The 27,654-nt window shown below is 43.2% G+C and overlaps 1 protein-coding gene across 2 annotated transcripts in view; it reads left to right on the top strand.

Moving 5' to 3' along the window:
- FSTL4 (follistatin like 4) overlaps positions 1–27,654 on the top strand; it is a 447,609-nt gene that overhangs the window by 85,535 nt on the left and 334,420 nt on the right. The window lies entirely within an intron of this gene.

Consider the following 27,654-nt stretch of genomic DNA (forward strand, 5'->3'; position numbering starts at 1 on the left):
AGGCAAGGTGACAAACGGTGTGTGTTCCTCATAAACTCCTTGGGGCTGACGCCGCTCTGACCCTTTCCTCTTACGCTGCCAGAGGCTGCGACTCGGGTTTTTTTACCCTTCAGTCATCATAAAGCCTTTTCCTTATGTCTCGTCAGCCTTTGGAAAACCCAGAGTAATGGTCATGATTTATCTTCTTAAACCCTCCAGTGGCCTTCCATTATGCTTAGGATAAAATCCAATTTCTTCCCAGAGTCCTCAAGGCCCTGCATGATCTCACCCCCGCTGTCTCTCCCTATTCATCTCCTCCCTTCTCCTGCCTGCTCCCCGTGCTCCAGACACAAGGATTTGTCTTCTCTCTGCCCCTCAAGTAGAACAACCTTGCTTCCACTCTGGGCCTTAGCACTTGCTCTTCCCTCTGCCTTGAAAGTCTTCCTGAGTTCATTCTCACTGCCACCCTCTCACCATGTGGTGTCCCCTCAAATGGTGACTCCCTGGAAAGACCATTGCTGACTTTCTCCACTTAGGAGCCCTCTCTTCCCTCCACTGTCCATTGCTTTGTTATAATTCTTTCACAGCAGTTATGATGATCCAACATAGTCTTATTTACTGTCTAATTTACTGTCTGTCCAGTGAGCTAGAATGTAAGCTCCAAGTGAAAGATACCCTGAATGGGTTGGTTACCACTGTATCTGTGGTTCATGGACTGTTATTACTAAATGAATGAATGGTGAATGAATGTATGGCAGTAATGATAGTAGGGGCCGATATTTATTGAGCACCTGTTTTGTGTTAGGCTATATTCAGTAACCTGTTTAATCATCACACCAATTCCAAGTGACTGGTGCTATCATCCTCACTTTACATACGCAAAAATCAAGATTCATAGAGCTTATATTCACTGCCACTTTTGTAGTAAATGTAATGGCCATGAGATCTGTCTGGCCTGGAAACCAATGCACTATCTGTAAAGAACAAGTAACTCGCTACGCATCTACTGTCCAGTCTCTAGCACTCTTGGCTCACCTGGCTTTACCTCCTTAGAGGTCCTTTCTCCAGACAGTCACACTGAAGGTTAGGACTTTAACATAGGAATCTGGGGGAGAAATTTTCCAATTCCTTAGCTATACTCAGCTGATTGATATACAAAAGGTACCTCAAAACAAAATACTGAAATATATGGTTCCTGCCCTCAAGGAACTTATTAGAGTTTCTAATGATTATGTCATTGAGTTGTATGCTCTGCTAATGGTAATGGGCCTTTAGAATGAATTCCGGATGATGCCCCTGGTAAAGCCCTTGGGCTCCGAGGGACCACCGGGGCAGATGCATACTGAGAATGTGTTGATGGGATAATCAATTAGCTTCATTTGAAAAGAGGCAGCCACTGAAATATTAAATGTGAAAGATACAACTGAAAATCGTTTAGGCTGCAAGTCACATCAGAAAGATGTCTGCATCAGCATTATGCCATCAGCTTTGGCCTCCAAATTTTAGGCAGAATGTGAAAAGGCTGGAAGAGATCCAAAAATGAACAACAAGGGTGAATTAAGGGACAGAAAATGATGCTGTGAGGGAAAGCGATAAGAGTTGTGGTTTTTTATTTTTTAAAATCCCAGTGCCTGAGAGACTATGGCAAAAGGGTAATTTACTATCTTCCAGGGTAGTTAAAGGAAGAATGCTGACCAGCCGCTTAACATTTTCTTGGAAATTTTAATAGGAGTTATGGACTCAAGTCCAGCTAAAGAAAGGTGGAGGAGGCAAAGCACTGATCATTTTGATTTTTGCTGTGATTAAATGCAGAACTGAACGACCAAGAGAATTGCACTACCGGCGATCCTGTCTGATGGGCCTTTGTCTTGAGTGGTTACTGTGCAATAAAGTCAAGCCCACTACCAGTTTCCCCCGCAGCTCCATGTCCCTGTGGGGACTCTGGGGGCCTGGGGCCCTGTACCTCTATCTCACTTTGTGCGGTGCCTCCTTCCTGAAACGTCTGCATCTCTGTCATAAAGGCAGCTTTACATCGTCTTGGCCTCCCTCCTCAGTTGCTTCACTGTGCTCTTGGGACAGCCTGCTGTTTAGAAACCCAGCCACCTGGAGGCAGGAGATTAAACCAGATGACCTGTGAAGCCTCTCTATGGCCAAAACACCCTGCATGTTCTTACTTATAACTTAACAATGGGTGCCATATCGTGGTTGCCCACACTGCCTCTCCGTGAAAAGGAATTCAATAAAAATTCCCACTAAGATATGAATGGCCATAGAGAGTTAATAGGGTCCCTCTTGGGGAGTTAATGTAGAAAGCACTTATAGGATAATGGGAAGCAAAATGGAAAAGGTGTTTACTGAGAATCATTTTTTCTTTTAAAATACAGCAGATTTATGGAGGAGATGCCATAATTCCCCTTGTATCATCCTTCCAGTGATTCCACAAAGGCCAGCTAGACACTGGGCAGTCACAGGTGCTGAGCAGGGGATGGCAAATGTGCAGTTCCTGTCCTCTGGGAGCTTGCAGTTCCTCAGTTAGAATTTATAATCGCAAGTGTCAGAAATCCAACCAAACTGTCTTTAGCAAGAGGGAAAGGGATGTATAACTGGAGAGGCCAGTGATAACTGGCTCCACACATGACTGGGTTCAGAACTCATTTGGGAAGCAATAGACGACCCCTCCCCAGCTGCTTAAGCTCAAACCGTGAGGTCTCCTCTTGCTGGACCACATTGCATCTTGGGCCCATCCTCCAACAGCCATTGTGCAGAGAAGGAAAAGCTGCACCTAAGGTCAGATAGACACCAGGTTCCCCCCGACCTGGTGCTGGGGATGAGGACAGTGTTGCCCAGAGAGTGGGGCTGGGGTGGTTACTCTAAAGCAGGTGCCTGGTACTCTCATCCTAAGGAGAAATAGTGGGTGCTTGGTGGGGGTGGGGGGAAACAGTTCTCACTGCAGCAGTGAAAGTGAAAGTGTTAGTTTCTTAGTCGTGTCCGACTCTTTGCAACCCCATGGACTGTAGCCCGCCACGCTCCTCTGTCCATGGGATTTCCCAGGGGGAGAATACTGGAGTGGGTAGCCATTCCCTTCTCCAAGGGATCTTCCCAACCCTGGGACTGAACCCAGGTCTCCTGCATTGCAAGCAGATTCTTTACCTTCTGAGCCACCAGGGAAGCCCACTATACCAGAGGAGGAACCAAAGTGCAGAAAGCTTAGATGATCCACTCAGGGCTGCTGGACATTGATCCCAGAGCTTCCCCTTCACTGTGCTCCTTCAGGAAGCGTCCATCAGTGTTTCCCTGGTCCTCTCTGCAACAACAGTCTTCCTCCTCATCAGCACCTCCAGATGCCTCACACATCCTGCCCTCTCACCCATCAGAATTGATCTTACATCTCATTCTCCAGTGCCTAGCTCTTTGTTTCTAAAGCAAGGCGTAATTCTAAAGTATTATATATAACATATACCTCTATTATTATATACTCACATATATGACTTTTCATATAAGCAATGCTGTTTATAAAAATCCCTACATTGCATGCTCCCCCCTGCCACCTTCTTCTGTCCAGTGCCTGAGCTCAGCATTATGCTTTCCAACAACAGGGACCAAACACCTCCCTGGTCTCAGCACTGCCCTGGACACACAGCAGATGCCTGTGAATGTTAGCCAAATGCCCAAGGGGCTGTTTTCTCCTCCTGAAGTACCATGCTCACCTCACACCTTATTTGTGTCCTGACAGTTCTGCCTGTCCCTTGCTGCCTGGGCGTCTGCTCGCACCCCGTCCCTTGCCCCTTGACACGGGGTATGTCAAGGGGCAACCCTGTACTTCTCTTTCAGATGTGCCCAGCACTTAGCAGTGTGGAGTCTGTGCTCAGTGTGAGCTGGTAGACTGGAATGGCTTCCTTGAGGCCACACCGAGGTCTGCAGAGCTGCAGGGAAGGGTACAGGGTCCAGACCTGACCTATTTCTCCGAACTCTGCTTTGAGGTCTAGTGACCCACTACCCATCTGCCTTTGAGGCATCTTCCTCTCAAAAACCCTGTGTGTATTTTTAAGTACGTGAGTGATAGAATCAGATTGCAAACAGAAAATGAGGAAGGCAGGCAGGCACGCAGGAAGGGAGGGAAAGGAAGAGAAGGGAGATGAGTAAAAGAAAGGAGAAGGAAAAGTGAAAGAAAAATATGGAAAGCCACTTCTTTTTACCTCTTTGGTTTATTTCCTTCCAGGGTGTTTCCATGTACACATCTGGTTTATGTTGTTACTTTTTAAACTCAGTGCTGCCCACTGTCTAATTTAGCTGCTTGTTTATCCCAAGTAATTTTATGTAATTTTTTTCTATAGAAAATTTACTTTCAATCTTCTGGCGCTCCCCTTGCCAGGGCTAACACCTACATCAACTGCCTACGTGTCGTAATTAGACCCAGAATGAATGTATGTGACTTGTGGGGTCGCGGGCCCGGCGCCCTCTCCCTCTGATTAGAAGGTCTTAGAGATGACATATCTTGAGTTCTCGTTCCTGACTGCGCCTCTTAGAGCAGGAGTGATTCTTGCTAAACCACAAAATTCTCTGTAAAAAGCAGCTTGCCGGGGAAGGAGGGATAATATCTGGTTGGAAAAGTACAGCTAGTTGTTGCGTGAAAAATGCTAGAGGGATGCAGGCACTCTTATTACTGTCATCGCCCTTCTCTGAGAGGCATGCGGCCACCCAGCCGCCTTGAGATGCCTGGAGCTACAGGGGCTCTCCTGAGCATTGCTACTTTGGGGAAAGGGGGCTGCAGGAAGCATAAAAGCCCAACACTACCCAGCACAGGCTTCCTGAGCACCAGCTCCTCACAGGTGCCAGGTGCTGGGTGGGAGCAGAAAGGGCCTGGTCTCCGGTCTCTGGGGGTGCTTGTGCGGGAGGGAGGCAGCTGGAGGGTGATTGTTACTGACCACTGAGTCACTGCAGCATGTCCAGGGAGCAGTGGGCACATTCTGCTTCATAAAAGGGGAGCTCTCGAGTGGAGATGTGCTATTGGTTTCTACAACAATCCAAACAAATGGTAGCCTTTAGAAAGTGACATAAGCGACATTAAACATTAAGGACAAGCAATGAAACTTTAGGGGCAGCGGTATGAGGGGGGACCCCATCCTTGCTTGGGGGACCTTGGTCCCCACCTGACACGTGAGCCTTTGAACCCAGAGCTTGGGTTTATAAAAATGATTTCTGTCTAGGTCTCAGTACTTTTATCTGTAAACTGGTGCTAATAATAGTCTTTCTTCTCTCTCTGGTCTGATGAAAGTCTCAAAAAAGGACGAATAACATACAAAGATTATTGTTAATTTTATTACATGCTTTGGTGGTCAGGGAATAATATCCTTTGTAATTGAGTTTTGAGAGAGCTTTTTGTTTGTTTTCCTTTTCCAAAGTGATGTATTGTAGTCAATTTGGAAAATACAACAAAGCACACAAAAATATTTTTAAACCACCACCTGGACCTTAAACACTATTACTGTTTGTATAATATGTATGTCCCATCAGGCTTTTTTTTTTTTTTTTTTTTGCCATGCGTGGATTAAGAGTAACAAGCATTTAGTATCTTTGTTCTTACATCCACATCTATATATTCCTAATTTTTTCCTTAACATAGTGTTTTAGTAGTGAAATTGTTGGAATTTGGAGCAGCACATATGCAGAGTTTGAAATCTTTAGAAACATAGTGTCAATTTGACATTTTGACAGGGTACTTTAATTCACGTCTCCACCAAATTAAACATAATGCTGTTTGTTTTCCCTTTCCCTGTCCTTTGCTGAGTGTTGATATTCTTAAGGATATTCACTCATTTGATAGTATAAAGTGGCATGTCCTGGTTTAATGTGCCTGTCTTTGATTACTGGTGATGAGGAACCTGTCTTCATCTTCATCTGTGTATCAGGCACTTGTATGGATTTCTCTGCAGCCTTACTGTTCCTTTGCCCTTTGTCCTGCTCACCTGTTTTTATCATTTATCATTTTCTTACTGATTTGTAAAATAACACTTTAATATATTAAAGACATCATCCTTTCAGCATATATTTTACAAATATATCCCCCATTTGTAATCTGCCTTTTAATTTTATTCATGATAAGTTTGACATACAAGAAAGTTTTTTAACATGTTTATTTAGTCAAAATTTTCATTTTTTTTCTTTGTACTATATACATCTGCTTATATGCTGGTGCTGCTGCTGCTAAGTCGCTTCAGTCGTGTCTGACTCTGTGCGACCCCATAGACGGCAGCCCACCAGGCTCCCCCGTCCCTGGGATTCTCCAGGCAAGAACACTGGAGTGGCTTGCCATTTCCTTCTCCAGCTTATGTGCTAGAAAGTCCTTTCCAGACCAGGGATGATATAAATATTATCTTCTAATACTATTATGATGTCAGTTTCTACACTCTTTTATTAGTCTGTCGAAATGTAATGTTTGATGTGAGGCAGAGATTTAATTATCTCCCCTGTGGTTAACTAGATGTCCCGACATCATAAATTGAACAGCATATCCTTTCTTCTTTGTTTTGAAAAGGCACTCTTTATAAGTTTTTCTTCCTGGATTTCTTAGTCTGTTATTTTGATCTGTCTGTTCCTACTCCCATTCCCCACTGTTTCAGTTTCCTTAGTTTTACAATGCAGTTTAATGTTGGATACATACACTCTATATTGCTTTGTCTAAGTACTTTTTTGGGAATTACTTTCCACACTCATTTGAATAATCTTTGTTCCCAAAAGAACCCCTTTGGGATATTTATTGGAACCGCGTTAATGTAGGTTAGTGTCGAGGAAATTTAAATTTTTACAAAATCCCATTTAGTTGTCTTTTATTTTTCTCAATAAAATCTTGTAATTTTCTTCATATGTGTTTTGCATATTCTATAGTCATTTTCTACTTCCAATTGCTATTGTAAAGTGAGTTTTTTTGGCCATCATATTTGTTTTTCTGTTAATTTATCTTGTAAACAGTTGCCTTACTAATATTTTTATCTTATTATTTTTGCTTTAATACTTAATGAATTCCTGTAGTAATTTTGTGAATTGCAGATTTTTTTTCCAGAAAAAAGGATTATTTTTCTCTCCTAAATTTTTTGACTGCTATTTTATTTTCCTGTCTAATTGCAAATGACTAGACCTTGTTGAAAACAAAGTCATACATATTGTATGCAAGGATCTTTGTCTTAATTCCAAAAGTAAAGTGAATGCCCCTAAGTAAAAGTGAGTGATCACTGATACAAACATGAGAAGTAATTTCATCATTTCATGATTGAAAATGATGATTATTTTGAGGTCACATGGAGAAGGCAATGGCAACCCACTCCAGTACTCTTGCCTGGAAAATCCCATGGACGGAGGAGCCTGGTGGGCTGCAGTCCATGGGGTCGCTAAGAGTCAGACACGACTGAGCAACTTCACTTTCCCTTTTCACTTTCATGCATTGGAGGAGGAAATGGCAACCCACTCCAGTGTTCTTGCCTGGAGAATCCCAGGGACGGGGGAGCCTGGTGGGCTGCTGTCTATGGGGTCGCACAGAGTCAGACACGACTGAAGCAACTTAGCAGCAGTAGCAGCAGCAGTATTTAACATATGGAGCAAGCATCATGTTCCTACTTTTCAGTAAGATCTTTACATTAGGAATGACTTTGAAACTTTATCAGCTATCTTTTCTACACGTATAAAGTGGTTTCTCACCTTTAGCAAAGAGGTTAAGAAAGTAGGCCCTAGATATAAACTTCAGGGTACAGATTCTGTCATCCCCCTTTACTAGGTATGGAATTTTGGACAAAATACTCAGATGTTTTGCATTTTGGTTTCCTCACCTTTAAATAAGGATGTAATAGTTACTCGGTAAATATTGGCTATTAAGTGTTATGGCTATTATTGCCATGTATGAAGTTCATTCCCCCCAGATAATCACCAGATTCCTAAAATTAGTGCTCCTTGGACATGATGGACTTGGACTCACGGTTTTTTCTTTGCATGAATTTTCATGGAAAAGAGCTGCAGTTTTCAGTTTTTATGTTTTATTTCTCATGCTTGTATCAGTGATCGTTCACTTTGTAAGGCGCTGGGAAAATCCATTTTTTCCCCAAAAAATTGAATTGTTAAATACTACTGGCCACCATATCCACACAAAGTCTAATGTTACTATTACCAACCCTACCTTTTTGTAAATTGGTTTTTCTGATATTCATTTATCCAACAAACATTTACTGAACACATACTATGTTCTAAGCATTGATTTTTATTTGTCCACCTGTATTTTCTATGTTTTTCTTATTTAAAAAAGATACAAGTGTTATTTGTTGAGCCAATCAAGTATTTTATTTTATAAGAGTATTTAATGTACTTATTATATGTGTTGTGATTGGAATTATTTCTTTCCGTTTATTTTGTTTTCTAAATTTATGCTTCTTTTGTCTTTGTTTTCCATAGTTTACTCAAGGATCTATCATTATTTCATTTTCATGTTTTAGTGTTTTATTTTGTATTTTGTGTTGTAAAATTTCATTTCCAATTACCAGTGAGAGTTGAATATTTTCCTCTGCTCTTCCACAATGTAACTTCCCCCCTGGTTTTGTTAAAATTGACATATAACATTGGTAAGTTTTAAGTGTACAATGTTTTGATTTGGTGCATTTATTTACTGCAGAGTGGTTACCAACATAATATTAGCCAACACTTCCATCACATTCAGTTCAGTTCAGGTCAGTCGCTCAGTTGTGTCCAACTCTTTGCAACCCCATGATTCGCAGCACGCCAGGCCTCCCTGTCCATCACCAACTCCCAGAGTTCACTGAGATTCACGTCCATCGAGTCGGTGATGCCATCCAGCCATCTCATCCTCTGTTGTCCCCTTGTCCTCTTGCCCCCAATCCCTCCCAGCATCAGAGTCTTTTCCAATGAGTCAACTCTTCGCATGAGGTGGCCAAAATACTGGAGTTTCAGCTTTAGCATCATTCCTTCCAAAGAAATCCCAGGGCTGATCTCCTTCAGAATGGACTGGTTGGATCTCCTTGCAGTCCAAGGGACTCTCAAGAGTCTTCTCCAACACCGCAGTTCAAAAGCATCAATTCTTCGGTGCTCAGCTTTCTTCATAGTCCAACTCACACATCCATACATGACCACTGGAAAAACCATAGCCTTGACTAGATGGACCTTTGTTGGCAAAGTAACGTCTCTGCTTTTGAATATGCTATCTAGATTGGTCATAACTTTTCTTCCAAGGAGTAAGTGTCTTTTAATTTCATGGCTGCAGTCACCATCTGCAGATTTTGGAGCCCCCCAAAATAAAGTCAGCTACTGTTTCCACTGTTTCCCCATCTATTTGCCATGAAGTGATGGGACCAGATGCCATGATTTTACTTTTCTGAATGTTGAGCTTTAAGCCAACTTTTTCACTCTCCTCTTTCACTTTCATCAAGAGGCTTTTTAGTTCCTCTTCACTTTCTGCCATAAGGGTGGTGTCATCTACATATCTGAGGTTATTGATATTTCTCCTGGCCATCTGGATTCCAGCTTGTGCTTCCTCCAGCCCAGCGTTTCTCATGATGTACTCTGCATAGAAGTTAAATAAGCAGGGTGACAATATACAGCCTTGACGTACTCCTTTTCCTATTTGGAACAAGTCTCTTGTTCCATGTCCAGTTCTAACTATTGCTTCCTGACCTGCATATTGGTTTCTCAAGAGGCAGGTCAGGTGGTCTGGTATTCCCATCTCTTTCAGAATTTTCCACAGTTTATTGTGATCCACACAGTCAAGGGCTTTGGCATAGTCAATAAAGCAGAAATAGATGTTTTTCTGGAACTCTCTTGCTTTTTCCATGATCCAGCGGATGTTGGCAATTTGATCTCTGGTTCCTCTGCCTTTTCTAAAGCCAGCTTGAACATCTGGAAGTTCATGGTTCACATATTGCTGAAGCCTGGCTTGGAGAATTTTGAGCATTACTTTACTAGCGTGTGAGATGAGTGCAATTGTGCAGTAGTTTGAGCATTCTTTGGCATTGCCTTTCTTTGGGATTGGAATGAAAACTGACCTTTTCCAGTCCTGTGATCACTGCTGAGTTTTCCAAACTTGCTGGCATATTGAGTGCAGCACTTTCACAGCATCATCTTTCAGGATTTGAAATAGCTCAACTGGAATTCCATCACCGCCACTAGCTTTGTTCGTAGTGATGCTTTCTAAGGCCCACTTGACTTCACATTCCAGGATGTCTGGCTCTAGGTGAGTGATCACAGCATCATGATTGTCTGGGTCATGAAGATCTTTTTTGTACAGTTCTTCTGTGTATTCTTGCCATCTCTTAATATCTTTTGTTTTTAATAGGTCCATCACATTATGTAGTCAATATTTCTTTTTTGTGGTAACAACATTCAAGATTGAAAGCTGCTAAACTCTGTAAGCAGCTTTCAAGTACATGATATAGTCGTTGTTCAGTCGCTAAGTTGTATCCGACTCTGCAGCCTCACGGACTGCAGCATGCCAGGCCTCCCTGTCCTTCACCATCTCTTGGAGTTCACTCAAGCTCATGTCCATTGGATCGGTAATGCCATTCAACCATCTCATTCTCTGCTGCCCTCTTCTCTGTTTGCCTTCAGTCTTTCCTAACATCAGGGTCTTTTCCAGTGAGTCTACTCTTTGCATCAGGTGGCCAAAGTATTGATACAGTATATGATACAACATTATTAGCTATAATCACCATGTGGCACATTAAATCCCCAGAAGTTGTTAATCTTACAGCTGAAAGTTCATGCACTTTGGCCAGTATTTACGCATTTCCCCTACTGCCACCTCCCATCCCTGGTAACCACCACTATATTTGTTATTTTTCTGAGTTGAGCTTTTTTAGATTGCCACATACAAGTGATATACAGCATTTGTCTTTCTTTGACTTCTTTCACTTAACATAATGTCCTCAAGATTCATCCAAGTTATTGAAAACAGCAGGATTTCCTTCTTTCTAACGGCTGAATAATATCCCATTGTGTATATCATTGTGCACACCACATCTTCATTACCCATTCATCCCCTGACAGACACATAGGTTATTTCCTATCTTAGCTATTTTGCATAATGTTGCAATGAACATGGGGTTGAGATATCTCTATAAGATCCTGATTTCTATTCCTTTGTATATATATATTCAGAATTGAGATTGCTGTATCATGTGGTATTTTTATTTTTAATTTTTTGAGGCACTTACATACTGTTTTCCATAGTGGCTGCCCCAGTTTACATTCCCACCAACAATGCACAAATACTCCTTTTTCTTCACACTCTCACTTTCTTCACAGTTTTTTCCCTGTTCTTAAAATTTCCCACATTTAAATTTTCTGAAGCACCATAAATCCATTTTTCTCTAGCTTTGGAGTCCATTGAAACAGTGTCTTTTGAATTTCAGTATTAACTCATTTTAATAACTCTTTACCCTCCTTTCTGCTTCCAGTGTCTTTCCCTACCTCTGTACCACTTTTTAGTTTCTATTAATGTTAGGGGTTTGGTGCCAAGTCAATTTTTAAAACTTGTTAAATCTTTAAAAATAAAATGTTGACATTGATGAAGGAAATTGAGGATGATGCAAATAAATGGAAAGAAATCCTGTTCATGAATTGGAAGAACTGAAATTGCTAAAATGTCTGTACTACCCAAAGCAATCTACAAATTTAATGTAATCCCTATAAAAATACTCAGAACTAGAAGAAATAATCCTAAAATCTTTGTGGAATCACATAAGACCCTGAATAGCCAAAACAATCTTGAGGCAAAAGAACAAAGCCAGAAGTAGCATGCTGCCTGACTTCAGGCTATACTATGAAGCTACAGTAAGCATAACAGTATGGTACTGGCACAAAAATAGTCACAGAGGTCAGTGCAACAGATATGGAGCTCAGAGACAAACCCACACACATATGGTTAATCTGTGACAGAGGAAGAAAAATATACAATATGAAAAAGATTGTTGTTCAGTCGCTAAATCATTGCCGACTCTTTGCCATCCCATGGACTGCAGCACTCCAGGCTTCCCTGTCCTTCGCTCTCTCCCAGAGTTTGCTCAAACTCATGTCCAGCAAAAAAGAAAAGGATAGTTTCTTCAATAAATGGTATTGAGAAAACTGGAAAGGTGCATATAAAACATAAAATTAGAGTATTTTCTGAAAATGGCAACCCACTGCAGTATTCTTGCCTGGAGAATTTCATGGACAGAGGAGCCTGGCAGGCTACAGTCCATGGGATCTCAAAGAGTCAGACATGACTGAGTGACTAACACTTACGTACTTAGAATATTTTCTCATACTATATACAAAAATAAACTCAAAATGGATTAGAAATCTAAACCTAAATATAAGACCAGAAATTGTAAAACTTCTATAAGAAAACATAGGTAGTGTGCTCTTTGACAGAGGTCTTAGCAACATTGTTTTGGATCTGTCTCATCACACAAGGAACACAAAGGCAAAGATAAATGGGACCGAATCAAAATTAAAGGCTTTGGCACAGGGAAGGAAACTATCAGTAAACAAAAAGACAACCTACTGAAGGGGAGAAGATACTTACAAATAATATGTCAGATAAGAGGTTAATATTCAAAACGTAGAAAGAACTCACACAACTCATATGAAAAAAACAACCTTGTTAAGGAATGGGTAGAAGACCTGAACAGATACTTTTCCAAAGAAGACATAAAGATGGCCAACAGACACATGAAAAGCTGCTCAACATCACTCATCGGGAAATGCAAGTCCAAACTACACTGAGGTATCACAGCGCACCGTCAACATTGCTGTCGTCAAAGGCAGAAAATACTAAATGTTGGTGAAGATGTGAAGAACAGGGAACTCGAGTATAATGTTGGTGAGAATATAAATTGGTACAGTTACTGTGGTAAACTATATAAAGGTTCCCTACCCAACCCCCAACCCCCCGCAAATAGAAGTATAATATGATCCAGCAATTCTACTCCTGGGTATATAGTCAAAGAAAATGAAAACACTAATTTGAAAAGATATATGCACCTCAATATTCATAGCAGCATTATTTATAAGATCAAGATATAGAAGCAACCTAAATGTCTACCAAAAGATCAATGAATAAAGAAGATGTGGAATATGTGTGTGTATGTATGTATGTATGTGCGTGTGTATCAGTTCAGTTCAGTTCAGTCACTCAGTCTTGTCCGACTATTTGCGACCCCATGAATCGCAGCACGCCAGGTCTCCCTGTCCGTCACCAACTCCTGGAGTTCACTCAGACTCACATCCATCGAGTCAGTGATGCCATCCAGCCATCTCATCCTCTGTTGTCCCTTCTCCTCTTGCCCCCAATCCCTCCCAGCATTAGTCTTTTCCAATGAGTCAACTCTTCACATGAGGTGGCCAAAGTACTGGAGTTTCAGCTTTAGCATCATTCCTTCCAAAGAAATCCCCGGGCTGATCTCCTTCAGAATGGACTGGTTGGATCTCCTTGAAGTCCAAGGGTATACGTGTATAACAAAATATTACTCAGCCATCAAAAGGAATGAAATTTTGCTATTTTCCACAACATAGATGAACCTGAAAGTGTATTATGGTTAGTGAAATAAGAGAAACACAAATACTGCGTGTTTTCACTTATATGTAGAATCTAAAACATAAAATGCATGAATGTTACAAAACTGAAGCAGACTCACAGATAGGAAGAAACAAACTAACAGTTCACAGTGTGGAGGGCAGGTAAGGGGATAATAGGGAAGGGGATAAAGAGATACAAGCTACTAGGTATAAAATAAGATACAAAAATGTAATGCACAGCACAGGGAATGTAGCCAATGTTTTATAATAACTTTAAATTGAGTATAATGTATACAAATATTGAATCACTATGTTGTACACCTGCAGCTAATATAAAAATGTAAATTAACTATAGTTCAGTAAAAAAAAATGTTGACTTTTCTTCAGTTTATCAACCAACATAATAACATTTATTTTGATTTATTGATGATTTAGTTGCATGACTTGTTGAGGGTTCCTTTATAGTTTCAGGAGATATTAACTTTCTTCTCCTGAGTTTGTTGCATTAATACTGTATTTTCAAGCAATGCTTTTGGAGGAAGAATGCATGAGTGTACTATTGTCTGAAATGTTGCATCTCTAAGAATATAATACTTTTATACATGAAAGACAACTTTCCTGGCTATTCTTCTTAAATAAAATAGTTATTTTCCTTACATCTCCATAGGTATTACTCCATCATCTTTCAGTGTTTTGTGTTCCGGAATAAAAATCTAAAGGAGGCCTGATTTTGTTTTCTTGCAGAAAATCTGTTTGTCATTGTTCTTTTCTTATTACAGTGCTAGAACCACTTGTGCTTCATTTTTGCTACTAACACATTTTGTTGAGACAAGTATAGTTATATGCTTGTTATCATTTTTTTTTCTTCCAGAACATGGTAAGCATTTTTTTTTTTTTTAAATCTGGGCTTTGATCTTTAGGAAAATTTTCCTCAACTATGTCTTAATTATTCATTCTGGTTTGTCTACCAAATTATCTGTGTACGTAGATCTCTATTGCTGATCCTACACTCTGTCCTCTGTCTTCTCTTTGCTGAGAGAAAGCTTCTGAAGTTTGTCTCTGCATCACTGATTAAGTTTTGTACCATTTCAGTTCTGCTTTTTACTGGCTCCTATATGGATGTTCGCTCAGGGTCGGACACAACTGAGCGACTTCACTTTTACTTTTTACTTTCATGCCTTGGAGGAGGAAAGGGCAACCCACTCCAGTGTTCTTACCTGGAGAATCCCAGGGACGGGGGAGCCTGGTGGGCTGCCATCTATGGGGTTGCACAGAGTCGGACACGACTGAAGTGACTTAGCAGCAGCAGCAGCAGCATATGGATGTTAATTATGCAAATTCCTTTTCTGCCCCTTAAAATCTCCAGTTTTCTAAGCTACCTCACATTAGTTTTCCTCATGTTGTCCTTCCATCCTTTTCTATTGAATTGATTCATTCTCTTGTCTTTTTATATATTCCTTTTCTCTATGAATTTCTGCTTCTCTCTCAGAAACCACGACTTCTTGACTTCTCCTGAGGTGCAGAATTTTCTTAAATTTTCTTCTGAATCCTAGAATTGATCATTTTCTGATATGACTCCTCAGGGAGGTATTCTCCTGATGGGCAGTTTTCACCTCCACCCTCATCCCTACCCTTTTGCCCTAAGCCTCCTGTTAGGTTTAAATCCTTTACTCATCATTGAAATAATGATCCATTCCCATTCCTTGTTTGCCAAAACACAGGGTGTTTAGATGCTCCTGTCCTTGTTTGTCTATGTGGGCTGCTGAGCACAGGTCCGCTAGAATCCAGTCCCTCCTGCAAGTCCTAGGAAGAACTAAGCTCATGATGAGTGTCTAACCACGTGTATCTTTTCATCCCACTCGCTGCTTCTCTGACACAACACCCTGGACATATGAATAGGTACAGGACAGGCTGTATTCACAGAGTGTACTGCTGTTAGGATCTCTTCTCTTGTGCACTGTGTCAGAATAAATTCAGTGTGATCACTGCTTATTCTAGTGGCAAGCCTCATTCTCTCTGCCCAAAGAACACAATTTAACTTTTGTCCCATTTAATAATGAATCATGTTTATTTATGGAAAGAAATAGTTATGCCCTGTTAGACTACATATGATATGAAAATGTATATATGTATATGTTTATATATATGTGTGTGTGTGTGTAGATATACATATATGTGTGTGGGTACATGTGTATATAGCACACTTAAAGTTGAGGGTTCATCATCAAAGCAAAATGCCCATTCAAAGCATTCAAAGGTGCATTTCCCTGAAGGAGGTCTATGAGATTGTAGAAAATTTTATCCATTTTCTTGGTGATTGTTGTTCAGTTGCTGAGTTGTGTCCAACTCTTTGCAACCCTAAGGACTGCAGTGCATCAGGCTTCCCTATCCTTCACTATCTCCTGGAGTTTGCTCAAACTCATGTTTATTGACTCGGTATCGCTCGTTTAATTTAATCCTGCCTCTGTGTTGGCAGCTAAGGCTACTGTCAGCATCATATGCAGGACCTATTCTTCTTCTTGAGTATGTAAGTGTCTTAAGTATGTATGTGTGTGTGCATGAATGTACAGCACATAATGCATAACTTATACAGAATGAAAGAGATTAAAAAACACATGCATGCTGGCTGAATTACTGTTGAGGATCTGTAACAATATAATTGAGTGATATGTATGTAAAAATCTAATGTATCAAATTCTGGGGAGAAGCACCACATTATTCTGTGTCACATCTCTCTGTCAAAAAATAAATTGAAAAAAGCATATTGAACAGTAGTGTATTTTCAGTTGTAAGTGTCCAATCCAGTTGAGATCCAAGCCCCCTCATGAGACCATAGATCTTTCTTCTGTGTGTTTGTTCGTTACCAGCATCGTTTGCTAATCGGCTATATTTATGGAGGGCCCAGAGTAGAAACCATGAGTTGTGGGGACACCTGTGTGGTCAGAGTTGAGTTTTAGTGTGTGCTGGACTGTGTGCGGCAGAGAGAGAGGTGACAGGGCCCAGGTAAGGAGCCTGTAGCACTGAGTGGGTGCAGAGCCAGGGGGAGCATGGCAAGCGCTGCAGGTCTGACGCTTTGGAGGAGGGAGTAACACCCCTGCCCAGTGTGAGCCCCACAGCCTGTTGTTAGGAGTTCAGCACTGGGGTTCTGGAAAGCTCGGCTGTGTGGTCCAGCCATGCCATTTGACTCTATGGCATGAGACCAGTTGGTTAACCACACTGAGCTCAGTTCCCCCAACTGTAAAACGGGGATAATACTCATGCCTGCATCATGAACTATTGTCAGCATTTAAAGAAAATACACACGTGCTAAGTCACTTCAGTCATGTCCAACTCTGTGACCCCATGGACTGTTGCCCGGCAGGCTCCTCTGGCCATGGGATTCTCTGGGCAAAAATACTGGAGTGGGTTGCCATTTCCTCCTCCAGGGGATCTTCCCGACCCAGGGATTGAACCCTCATCTCTTATGTCTCCTGCATCGGCAGGCAGGTTCTTGACCACTAGTGCCACCTGATAGCATGTATAAATACCTTGGCACAGGGCCTAGCATACAGTGGGCCCTTAACCTTAGCTATGATTGCTAAGTATGAGTGAGTGGGCCGGATCTTTTACCTGTTCTCTGTGTATGAGCTCTAGCATCTGGGACTTGGGCCAGACATTGGTCCCCAGAGCCTCATAGGAATTTGACACATGCATGACTTCTGAGGTCCTTACTCAGGTTCAGAGCAGGTGCTGGGAGGTCAAAGCCCTCGGCCAGGAGGCACTGCCTCGGGCAGCAGAAAGGGTGGGGCTGGCACACCACGCAGCTCCTCATCTGGCTTGATGTCTTTCCTCTTTTCCTGTTGCTTATATATGTTATTGTATTAGGCCCATTATCCATAATGAAACACTCGGAGTGTTTAGCAACCCAGATGCTATTGCAGTCCCACACTGAGGGACTCTGTTGTTATGAAATGAATCATTTCCAGAGAAAAACAAGAGAAAGCTCCCACAGCCATTTTCCTACGCTGAGAGCAATAACCGTTTGAATAGCTAAAGCGAGCGCTTAGTGGTCCAGCCCCTTAAAAGGTTTTCTCGGGATGAATTGAGCGATGTGCATCTCTGTGAGGGTGCCCAGGATGCAGTAATGAGAGAGGAGGAGACGGGTCAGGGACGGCCAAGGTTCCTCTTAGATAAAGAATCAGAAGAGAGGAAATCAGGAAAAGAAAAATCTAAACAGAACATGGAAATGAGGAACACAGTAGGTTGGCCAGGCCTTTGCTGTGTGTGTAAAGGAGAGGAAGGCTGTGTCCCAGAAGAGCCCGGAAGCCCAGCTGAGAGGAGGCCCAGGGCAGTGGGGGCGGGAAGCGGCAGCCCTGTGGCCATGGCACAGCCACAGGAGGGGGGCTCCCCACTACTGCAGGGGCAGCTCTCCCAGGGTCTGAAGAGCCTTCCACATGGGGATGGCCATGTAAGAGGGTAGAGGGAACATGCCTGCATTTTGAAAATTATTGCCAGATTTTTGTTTTCATATGTGGGTATTAGTTTCAAAAGGGAGCATTAGATCACTGAGTTGGTAAAAGCAGTTTCTGAGCCAGTTTCAAAGCAGCCTTCTGGTTGACCTGCAGAAATGACCCACTGGGCCCCAGCTCTTTGCAGCCTGATTGGAGAAACTATAAAGAACTGGTACAGCATGGTGCATTGTTCATTTGTGCCTTTTAAAGTCCCATTCTGATTTATTTCAAATCAGTCTTGCAGAAATTCTTGCTGTTATTTTGTTTATTCAGCTAGCCATTCCTCCAGCAAGTTATCTATTGAATGACCCCATTTGTGCTAGGCACTGTTCAGGAACCTGAAACAGAGATAGACATTTAAACAACTCTGCTCTCAACCTGATTCTCACCTTTGTTTGTGCCCTGCCTCGGCCCTCAAATCTGTGGAATGTTTGTGTCACATCTGTTCTCACAACGATGCTGCCTGGATGATAGCCCTGCCACTCAGGTGAGAAAACAGACAGCGTGATTAGCAGTTGTATGAACTACCAAAGGCAGTGGTGAATCAGAAGCCAGGATTGTCATTCTGCCCTGTTGAGTTTCCGATCATTCTTCTCTCCCTCCCTGCTCATCAGCTCTTACCTGTCCCTCCCCTCATTCTTTCAAGGTTGAGTTGTTGACTTTTGAGGGTGACAAGTGATGGAGTCAGCTCCTCTGTGCTAATGGGTGGGAAGTTAATCACTGTTATGATACAGTTACCCTCTGTGCACCTGCTTTACCTGCCACAGGGTCGGCAGCTTGTCTCACACACACCTCTCACCTTTGGTTCTGTAATTCCCTGTTAGCTAGAGTTGGGGGTACACCTGGACTAAAACTTGATGAATAGGAAGGAGCATATTTCTGCCATGTCACAAATCCCTGGGAAACCAAATGGATTGACACAGCTTTTAGTTTCTATAAAATAATTGTCAGCCTTTTCTCTAAGAGCTGAGTGTGGGTAACAGCTTTTGAAGTTAAAAGTCTTTCCCCAGCTCTAAAGAGACCCCACCCTGCTGGGGTTGACAGGCAGTCCCTTGCCCACTCTTTAGACTTGTGCAGTTGTCTGGCCTGAAGTAAAACTACTTGAAGAATATATTCCCAGGCCAAGTGGGATGGGCATTTTTGATGGGGGTTGAGAGGAGATGTAGTTTATTGGATTTTATCTCACAACTGATTTGTTTCTGCCAGATATTGATATGCAGGCCTGATGCCGTGATTTCAGGCCTCAGGAGTATTAACGTTATAAACAACCTTCCACTGCTTCATCTGCTAGAAGGAACCTTAATTTATCACATAGATGTTAGAGTCGCAGTTTCTTATCCACTTGTAACAAAAAAAATAAAATAAAGTAAAATTGGCAGCTATAGGGAATGCATCTCCTTTCTTAAAAATTCATTTTAAGGAATAAGAGAGAATTTATTCTAAAATATCTTCATCCCAATGGAAATAAAAATCCTGCTTAATGGCCAGGAATCTCCCCTGGGTTTTGATTAAGATAGGTACTATGAAGACAGGCGTTTCTTAAATCTTGTCTTAGGTTCTCAATGGGGCCAGGACCTTCCAGTACATACAGGTTGGCTTGTGAGAACCGACTGCTGCCCAGAGTGTGCTATGGGGATGCTCACTGGTTCAGAGACCTGCTTGGGACCAGAGGTAGAGGAGAAGGGTAGGGGCCTCCTTCATTCTTTAACTTCAGACACAGTGCCCCTTCTGCTATGTTCTTGCACTTAAAAACAATACCCTTCATAGCATTTCCCCCTGATTATAATAATAGAACATGTCCTTTGTTAAAAGAAGGAAAAAAGAATCTATGTGTAGACAGGGAGGCAAACGTTGCTTGTAATACCAGACAAATGGTCTTCTGATTTATATCCAGCCTGTTCTCTGTTAAAGCATCTTTGATGTTGCTACAAAACTGGAATCTTCCTGTACATTCTGTAACCTGATTCTGTAACCTGACTCTTCTCACTTAACCATACAGTTTTCATTTATTGCTATTAAAAATTACACATTCTGCATCTCTCCATGATTAAGTTGTTGTGGTTGTTGTGAGAATACAGACTCTACCCTCAGGCCCCAGACATTTTCAGCCAATCATGGATTCTTTTGCAATCCACAAGCTGATGATCCTCAAATCTTCATGTTCAATCCAGGGCCCTCTGTTGCATTCCAGTTCTGCTTGGCCAATAGCCTGTATGCTGTCTCCTTCCCAACTGGCACGTCCAGCCTGGCATGCGTAAACCAGAGTCCATTATCTATGCCTCCAAAATCCCGGTCCTCTCTGTGTTCCCTGTGTCAGTGTCCAGCGCCTCTACTCAGTAGAGAGAGGCTGGACCCACTGGACCAGCCCTCACTGAGTGCTCATCCAAGAGAGGGGAGAGGGCATTAAACAAAGAATTGCTCCAATGATTATTTGAGTACAATTGTGATAATAGCAATGAACGGTAAAGACAGGGGACTGTGGGCACCTGCCCGGGTCTGGGCACTGGGAAGGCTTCCCTGAGGAAGTGATGAAGGCAAAGAGCTGCGCCTCTTCAGCTCCTTCGGGCCAAGCCTGTCTGCCTTCCTTCAAGATAACTTCTCTCCATACTGCTTTGTGAATCCACATGGAGTGCTGAAGCCAGCTCTCCTGGTTCATGAGAAGTTGTATTAAATTTTCAGGAATTTTGTGAGCCAATTATTTAAAATTGGCCACCATAGGAGCACTCCTACTGTGGAAATTGGCAGATGTAATTTAGGGTGTTTTTTTTTTCCTTCCCCATCCTGGAGAGCTGGTTGTTAAACTTTCACTAGCATACCACTGTTTCTAACTAGCTTTATTTCTAGTGTGATTTTGTGGGTTATTTCCATTGGAATCTGAGCAGGAGACTTACTGATGATGGCTTTCATATTTCTTCTGAAAGTCTCTGATTTTGTTCTAAATTACCAGCGCCTTCTGCTAAAGACGGAGTAAGCAAATGACCGGTTGAGATAACTTCCTCAGTCTCTGTCTCAGTTTTCTGTCACTGCTACAACAAATCACACACATAGCAACCTGAAACAATACAAACCTATTATCTCAAGGTTTCTCTAGGTCAGAGGTCCACCTTGGCCTGGCTGGGTTCCCTGTTTAGTGTCTCACAAGGCCCAAATCAAGGGGTTGTGCAGGCTAGGCTGTTGTCTGGAGGCTCTGGAGAAAAAACCCTGGGTCTTCCCAGTTGGCACTAGTGGTAAAGAACCCGCCTGCCAATGCAGGAGACCTAAGAGATGCATGTTCACTCCCTGGGTCAGGAAGAACCCACTCCAGTATTCTTGCCTGGAGAATCCCATGGACAGAAGACCCTGGTGGGCTACAGTCCCTAGCATTGCAAAAGAATCGGACATGACTGAAGCAACTTAGCATGCACTCGAGCTCCTTCATGTTGCTGCAGAATTCAGTTCCTTCTGAAAGTGGGACCGAGACCCTTGACTTCTTGCTGGCCTCTGCTCGGGGTCACTCTGCTCCTAGAGGTTACTTGCATTCCTTTCCACGTGGTCCCTCCATCCTCAGGTCAGCAACAGAACATCGAGTCCTTCTCACACTTGGAACCTCTGACCTCTCTGTCTTAAAGGAATCACACCATTAGATCAGTCCTACCTAGATTATCCACCTATCTTATGGTTAACTGTTCTTGTTTTGGTTTCCTGGGGCTTCAGTGACAAAGTGCCAGTAACTGGGTAGCTTAAAACTTTGGGAATTTATTCTCACAGGTCTAAATGCTAGAAGTCCACTATCAAGGTGTCAGCAGGGCCCTTCTCCCTCCAAAGCCTCTAGGGGAGGATCTTTCCTTGCGTCTTCCAGCTTCTGGAAGCCCCAGGCATTCCTTGACTTGTGGCAGCACCTCTGATATCTGCCTTCATCCTCACGTGCCTGTCTCCCCTCTGTCTCTGTGTCCTCCTCCTCATGTGTGTCCATGTTCACATTACCCACTTCCTATAAACATGCCGGGCAGGCTGAACTGGGGCCCGCCCTAACGACATCATCTTTACTTGATTACATCTGCAAAGACCCTCCAAATAGTGACATTCTCAGGGACCAGGAGTTAGTACTCCTACAAGTGTTTTTAAAATTTTTATTTTATATTGGAGTATGGTCAATTTATGCTGCTGAGTCACTTCAGTTGTGTCCGACTCTGTGCGACCCCATAGGCGGCAGCCCAGCAGGCTGCCCCATCTCTTGTCCAGCAAAGTGGTTCAGTTATACAGATTCATATATCTGTTCTTTTTAAGATTCTTTTCCCATATAGATTATTACAGAATATTGAATTTAGTTATCTGGGCCAGACAGTAGGTCATTGTCAATTATTTTATATATCATATGTGTATATGTTAATCTCAAACTCCTAATCTATCCCTCACCCCACCTTTCCCCTTTGATAACCATAAGTTTACTTTCTATGTCTATGAGGCTATTTCTGTTTTGTAAATAAGTTCATTTCTTTTTAGTTTTCACATGTAAGTGGTTTCATATGCTATTTGTCTTTCTCTGTCTGACTTGCTTCACTTAGTATGATAATTTCCAGGTCCATCCATGTTGCCACAAATGACATTATTTTATTCTTTTTAATGGCTGAGTAATATTCCATTATATATAGTTGCCACATCTTAACAAATGTTTATGAGGGGCACAGCTCAACCCATAACAGGGCCATTGCACATATAAGATAATCACAGAAATGGGATCTCATCATGTTGGCAGGTTCCAGGAATTAGGGGCCTAGACTCTTTGGGGGATGGGCACACTTTTAGAATTCTGCCTACCAGGGTCTCCAGAGATGCCCTTTAAAGAACTGTCTCATTTTCTGCCTTACCCAAAAATAGATTCCATGCCCCCTGGCACTCCTCTTTGTGTGACCTCAGTTCACACCTTTTCTTGTCTCTTCCAGTTTTGAGTGTATTGTCTGTCTTCCCAACAAGACTGTCTCATGGAGCATACTGCTCCTCTTTCTTGGGGAAGGCTTAGGAGAAATTGAATTGGTACAAGACACAGTGATAAGAAAGAACTCTCCCATCCTTGAATCATGACCAATTTTGTGCTCTACTTATCAGCAAAGGAAAGTTTGCTTTTTATTTCTGTCTTAAGATGGTGGCGTGTGTAACAAATTGCTCCCCATTTTTGCTCATGTGGTTGTGGTTGGAGGATGTCTTCCTTTCCCCAGTGCTCTCTGCACCCCATTCTGCTGCCCACTGAAGGTGCATCTGTGCAGGCCAGAGTCATCCATGCCCACCTAATTGCAGCCTGCCCTCTCTTTTCATCTTCCCCTGGAGTGCCTCTCCCACTGTGGATGATGGCTGAAATTACAGAGCACTTAGAGTCTCCCTTCATCTCCCCCTCCTCCAGATATCAAGCAAATTCAAAAGTTAAAGCATACATTTGATGAGGCAAGCAGGAGTCTTGTCGGTGTCCAAGTTGCACAGGAATGTTGAGAGCTCAGTGGTTTCCCACTGTGTGTCCAGTTTGTTCTCTTCTGGGCAATTTCCTGTGGACAATTTAATTATGCTAAGTTACCATATGATCATCTACTCTATCTAGAAAGGTGAGAGAGGAGAATTAGTCATTATGAAATCCTTTTTGGAAATGGGTTTGGTTATTTTATCAACTTTTATATCTTCAAAGGTTAACATGTTAATTGCTTTGATTTTTTTTTTAAAGCACTGCTATTTTGTAAAATAGCCTCGGAGTACAAGCTTGGAAAATTAACACGGTTGTTATTCTGTGTCTCTGGACACTGACCTTTGCACCCTAAGATGACACATCAGCCCTAGAGTCGGGAGGTGACTGGGCTTTCTTGCTGCTGAGGCTGAGTTCCAGGCACGTGTGCATCTACTTGGACCCTTTAGGCTCAAAGCTTTGCATGCGGGTCATTCTGTGCAGACAACATGAGGAAGGGCTGCTTCTGAGGGGGGCTTGGACCCACAACCTTGGTCCTCTTAACCTTGCTCACTGGCAGCATCATGCCACGTGATGAGCTAAAGACCAGGGCTCAGTCAGTGTGATCACAGTGTCCATTCTGAGCCTCATTGTTGTGTGAAACCAGGACAGGTCGACAAACCTACCATGAACACTGTGTTTCTCTGCAGAGTGCGGGCTCAGCTTCTCTTAGAGGGATGTGGGGAGGGTTGCATGAGTTCATAGAGTCAATGTGGGATGTTGGCGGGGAAAAGAGGATGAAGGGCACAACTCCTGAGATAAAAGACCCTTCAGCTGAAAACAGGGCCCATGAAGGGTTCTTAGGAACTCCTTCTCTCCTTCTGCAGCAGAACAAATATTTATTCAATGCTCCAAGTGTTTACAAAGCACCTTCTATGTCCCAGCCTTCTGCTGGCCCACAAGAGGAAGCATGCATGCTTTGCAGCCCCATTGGTCTAGTTGTAAAGATAAGACTTGAGCAGAGCAGGCTCTGAATACATACTGATTGATTGAATAAACGAATGTCAAGCAAAATACAAGAAAGCAGAACTTGGGTCCTGCCTTTCCAAGATCCCATTACCAAGCTAAACTGTGTGCCATGGTGGTGGGGCTGGGTAGAGATCATTGCTGTCTAGAGGATTTCAAAGGGATTGGGGGCATGGTCCCAGCAACAGCCCCACATCCCCAACACAGGATGGAACTGTTGAGTGAATTCAGTCACAGAGGGATTTAAAATCATGTAAGTGTGTACTTCACCAAAGCAAAGATACATTGTCCCTGTTGTGAACGGCAATTTTTTCAGCTGAACTGAAAGTCTGGGAGGTTGTTTTATTCCTGAGTTTGAACCCATTGAAGCAGCTGGCAATTATAATTTGTGCAAGCCTTTCCTGTAAACTCCAACCCCATATCCCTAATCAAGGAAGTCTCACTTTTTCTTCTGCCCACAACAAAGTGAGTCTTCCCTGTGTGTTACTAGGGGACTCCTACATGCCTTCCAGACACCCTCAGGACGCAATGATGTGTGTAACCAAGATGAACCTCTGTTGAAATGGTCAGGTGCTTCCAGAGATTTCAGCAAAGACTTGGTGTCCAGTTAATCTTGGATCTGTTTCCCTAGCTTTAAACCAGCCATCTCAGGACCAGGTGAGACTGGGATCAAATAAGAGCTACTTAGATCTCCTGTGTGTGTGGAACTTTGAACATGACCATGGAAATGGCTAAAGTTTAGCCAGACGGCAACCATTTGTCTCCACTGGGCATTTATGGCTGGGATTCGTTCTGACTGGCCACTGTGCATGCCACACTAGTTGTTTAATGTTTGGAAAATAACCAGTGGGTAAAAGGAGTGTGTTCAAGCAGTCTGTGTATGTGTGTACAATTTGTTGGTGCTGGGAACATGCTCACTTTGGGTGATCTGAAAAGTTTCTGTATTCTCTGTCAGACATTCACATCATGATTGTATAGGCATTTCCTCTAAACAAGGAAGATGTTGACAAAAAAGGTGAGACTCTCCTCCTCTGAACTCAGCCCTCATAGGCATTGTCTCTGAGTCCAGCTCTAAGGTATCTGACTCACCACAGAATTATGCAAGACCTTCCCTTCTGCACTGTGGAGGCGCTTTCCAAGATGGAGCAGGGCTTAGCACTCTGGACTGACACCATGTGAGTTCCAGTCCTGGTTCTGCTACTCCAGTAGCTGTGTGGCCCTGAGGTGGTCACCTTCTGTGAGTTTCCTCTCCAATAGGATGGATAGAGGAGGTATGGAAGTCAAAATACATCACATGAAGCCCTGGGCACACTGCTTCACTCATAGCACTTGCTCAATAAGTGGTAGAGTGGAGATGATTATTATTGTTTGAGGGTCAGGGGCAGAAACCTCAGCTCCTTGCTCAGGCTGAGCCCAGAGAGCCCTGCAGTTGGTTCCTTATGTCCGTTCATCAGGCCTCTTCCCCAGAGATCTGGTTGTGGGGGACAAGTGCCCTTGATCCAAGGAAAGTGCAGGCCAGGTCTCTGTCAGAACCAGAAGCTGTGGTGTCACACACACTGGAAATCAGCCAGCAGGGTGCTGGAGCTGAAGGCCTCTGACCAGGCTGCAAGGCTGGAGCCCACAGTGCACTGATGTCTGGCATCTCTGATGAGTCTGAAACACGATTCACACCCAGATACATGAATCTGGTGCTCTCAAGGGGTCCCTGGGTCTGTCCTCCCCACTTATTTTTTTTCTCTTGTTTTTTTAAATGGAATGCAGAACAGAATGTGCTTATACAATTTTATTTATTTATTTGCCCACACCATGTGGCTTGTAGGCTCTTAGTACCTGAGCAGGCATTGAACCCTTGCCGTCAGCAGTGAAAGCATGGAGTCCTGACCACTAGACTGCCAGGAAAGTCTCTTGTTTTTTTTTTTAAGTGGGAGATGCTCCCAAGAAAGCCAGGATTGATGGATTGACTTTTGGCCATACTATGCAGCTTGTGGGATCTTAGTTTTCCCAAGCAGGGATTAAACCATGGCCCCCTGTAGTGGAAGCATGGAGCCCTAACCACTGGGCTGCCAGGAACTTCCCAGAAAGCCAGGATTTAGAGATAGGTTTGGAGGAAGGAGATTTGCAGGAAAGAATTTACCTAGAAGGTACTTCTGCTGAACCCACACGAAGTGGTCTATGCACTGTGCTTATTTCTGACTTCAGGGGTCTGTCTGTAGGCATGGCCCCAGCCTACACGCTGGTGGCACCAAAAGGGGCTGGTGAGGGAGACTACAGCTCTCCCATAATATTAATATTTTTCAGCACCTCCCTCAAAGAGCTACATTCTGATCAGAACAGTGAGTGTGCTGGGCAAATGAGGCTTCAGGGTAAATCTCAGGTTCCCCTGCTCCCAGGACAACTGACACCCCAAGCTGTCCTCCTAAGAGCTTCCAGAGCTGCCACTGGTATTCATCCTACATCCTTTCATCTCTTTCTTCAGTAAAGGAATCCTTGAGAAAGTTTTCTGTCCCCAGGGCTCACTACTCATGGCCTTGCTTAATAAGAATTGCAACGCAGAGATTGATAAGAACTGGGATTTTATCATTTTAGACTCTTCACATCACAAATAATAGATCATATCTTTTAAAGCCCTTGCCAACATCCTGGAGCCTTTTTCAGATTTCATAAATGACCATCATTCTCCCCTCTCTACCTACTCAGTCCATACTGATTCTCTTGCATTTTCCTGGGTGCCTGCTGGGTCGTCTGGGGTGGGGTGCTGATTTGGCAGAACCAGAATGGGATTAGGAGCGGGTGCAGCCCTGGACCTCACAGAAGCTCCATGGAATCAGCACAGCTCAGGGAGCGCAGCTGGAAGGAGATGCATGCATGGTGGAAAGACCCAGGACTGAGGCAGGCAGGGAGGCCCCTGGAGGGAAGGGGAGGCGGCTTGGCCCTGAGGGCAGATAAGGGGAGAGGACTAGGTTGGGGCCTCCCCAGATCAGAAGGTGGCTATCACCAAGAGCTCCCACTGGGAGGGGTGGCCGTGCGAGTGGTGGTCCTGGCTGGTCCCACAGGAAGTGAACAGGAGCAAGGCTAGGCCTGAGCAGGGGAGGATGGAGCAGTTCATGGAGTTGGCTGGGAGTGGGAGAGACTGGCAGGGAAGAGCCCAGTCCCAGTGCTTTAGTCTTCCCCGGAGTCCTCTGTCTTCCTCTGGGACAGCTCTGA

The sequence above is a fragment of the Bubalus bubalis genome, chromosome 9, assembly GCF_019923935.1.
Source record: "Bubalus bubalis isolate 160015118507 breed Murrah chromosome 9, NDDB_SH_1, whole genome shotgun sequence".
NCBI classification, from domain to species: domain Eukaryota; kingdom Metazoa; phylum Chordata; class Mammalia; order Artiodactyla; family Bovidae; genus Bubalus; species Bubalus bubalis.